Raw genomic sequence first — 2,895 nt, forward strand, 5'->3', positions numbered from 1 at the left:
ATCATCCAGAAGCAAAGGAAGAAAGATGAGAATGCCTTACTGAAAAAAAAACATGTCAAGACATATAGCTAAACTATGAACAGACAAGAAGTATGGGTTAATTTAAGTTGTAAAAGGTAGTTAGTAATAAGTCTGAATGATAAGCCAAATAGTTTATGATTAATATAAGCCTCTGTGCTTTTGTTTAGGGCTGAATGCCTGTGCGACCAAGTGGGACAGAAAAATCTATTTACAGTTTTCTTTTTCCTGTATTTTTTTTTTTTGTGGATTAGTGTTTTGCTCTTGTCAAGTGTCTACCTAATATTTGGTTTTATGTCTTTGATGTAGTAACAATGATATCACTCATGCAGTTGGAAATAAGAGTTCACTGAGGTAAAGAATGTGAAAAACTAGGCCTATGCTCCAAGAAAAAGACTATTAATACAATAATGAAATTTCAGGACTGACATGCTTTTATTGCCATCTAATTCAGCACTTTTATATGACAAGTGTGGAAACTATTAAAAGCCTGGGTTGATTAAGATAACAAAGTAGATGCATCATTTGCTTTCCTAGTTTTCTTTTCTTTGTCAGATAATTTCTGTCATTTATTTGTGCATAGTGCTTAGCACATCTTCCAAGCAATATTTGAATTTCAATGGAATGTTCTTGGAGCTAAGAAGTTTTAGCTAATGAGAAAAGCATATTTAACTTGTGGAATTGGTGATAGAGACAAATACGTGTGCTTTTACATATGCATTTATAATTTTACCCATCAATACCAGTCTACATTTACATATGCATTTATCATTTTCCCTATCAATACCAGTCTAGAACATGCACTAAACAAGAAAAGTAATTACTTCTACAACCAAGATGAATCTAGTTTGCCACCTTCTATCATCCAAGCACAAAATGCTACACTGACAGAATAATTTGGAAAGTCTTGGCTCTTCGTTATGCAACATGGTAAGATTTTTGTTCAGGGAGGTGGAGATAAGTAGTTGTATATTCTGATATTGGAAGAAATAAAATGTGTAATACATCAAGTTGAAGGCATAAAACATGCAAAATTTAAGTAGATCTTCAGCACTTCTGTCTACTTTATGCTACTTATCTGATATTAACAATGTCAACCATTGCAAATAACTAAGACAGTGGTAGTATAATAAAAATTGCAAACCTTTGAAGAAAGAATTAAAAAAATGTATCAGAAGATAGCAATTAAAAAAAAAAACCTAAAGAACCCAGTATTGCCAGGTAGTCTCCCAGCCAAGTACTAACCAGGCCCAACCCTGCTTAGCTTCCAAGATCAGGCAAGATTGGGCACATTCAGGGAGATATGGCCATAGATGATAGCACAGTAATTTAAACCTAAAACATGACTTCATCCTTCACAATCCTACCAAAATCATACTGTAGATTCAGTGCAATCCCTACCAAAATTCACACAGATATTGAAAGGACAATTCTCAACTTTACATGGAAATCTTGCCAAGGTAGATATTTTTTTTTTCCTACTGTAGTAATAGAAGCGGTGGGGCTGCGTCCCCAGCAACCTGGCCGCCTGCTAGCTTATGCCCCGAAATAATAACACACAAACTGTATTCATTCAAACACTGCTTGGCCCATTTCTATCTAGCCTCTTCTGGGCTAATTCTCACATATTAATTTAGCCCATTTCTAATCATCTGCATAGCACCGCTAGGTGCGCTTACTGGGAAGATTCTAGCCTACATGTCCATCCTGGGTCGGAGCTTCATCAAGTGTGTTTGCCCAGGAGCGGGGAGATGGTGTCTCTGAGCTCACTTCCTCTTCCTCCCAGCACTCTGTTCTGTTTACTCCTCCCATCTGTGTTTTAACCTATGAGAGCCAAGCAGTTTCTCTATTGCTTAACAAATGAAATCAACAGATTGATATATGACACTCCCACATCATCCTACCAAGATAGTTGTAGGGTGTCTCTGTAAACATTATGACCATCAGAGTGTCGATCTGTGAGGAGCAAGAAGGGAAATCCAGATAAATTCAACTCAGTAGCCAGTTGGTTCAGAGTTTGAATGTCTGATCCCAGGTAATTTATTGTAGACATATGAAACACAGTACACTTTGGAAAAAAATTGTTGATAATAAATTCGATATCATGTATACAATAAAGTTTAAGACATGACTATATTGAAGCTTTTTATAAAGTACATGTAACATTTTTCCATAAATATGAGTTATATAGAAAGACTAGATATGACATCTGACGAACCAGGGAAAGCATGTGGTATGGTCTAAGCCACACAAATAGGTACTAACTGCATGCTTTCCCAACGTCCTGGGTGGGAAACAGGGTACATACCTCTCCCTCTGAGGAGACAACCCTTTGGTTTCTCTAGTGCTTTTATAAGAGTACAAGAACCCGGTGCCTCCTAATACTATTGTTAGTGGAAAGTGACAATATTCAAAACACCAGGATTAAAGGGGAAAACTTTTATAGCATAAGAATAGAAATTGTAACTGAGATGCTCTTCCATGTAATCCTTGGTTCCAAAAAGCCATGGATGACCAAAACAATGAGTTTGTTTTCTTCCTAGTGACTTCTGATGTACATGATGTCCTTTTCTCTGTGAGATTATTCATCCTAAGTTTCTGTCATGAACATTTTAAGTCTGTGCTTTTTCTGTAACAAAGAAGTAAACATTGTGAATTTTGAGGCTAGTAAAATGTATATTAACTTTTTAAAATTTCTGCAAGTTACATTTGAGCTTATGAAAGTCTTTCTTTTTCATGACTGTGACAGTTTATGTAGGTCAGCATTTCTAAAATTCATTTGACATGAAGGCATTGCCATATACAGTTATAGTGATAAAGTGAAACAAAAATGATGTTTGAGCTCTCAAGTAGGTCAGGACTATTAGTAAGCAAAAA

At 35.9% G+C, this 2,895-nt stretch overlaps 1 pseudogene; it reads right to left on the bottom strand.

The window, feature by feature from the left end:
* Positions 1-1,214: 1,214 nt before the first annotated feature.
* Positions 1,215-1,333, bottom strand: LOC113457053 (annotated as a pseudogene).
* Between the last annotated feature and the right edge of the window lie 1,562 nt (positions 1,334-2,895).

This window comes from Microtus ochrogaster, chromosome 17, assembly GCF_000317375.1.
Source record: "Microtus ochrogaster isolate Prairie Vole_2 chromosome 17, MicOch1.0, whole genome shotgun sequence".
NCBI lineage: Eukaryota > Metazoa > Chordata > Mammalia > Rodentia > Cricetidae > Microtus > Microtus ochrogaster.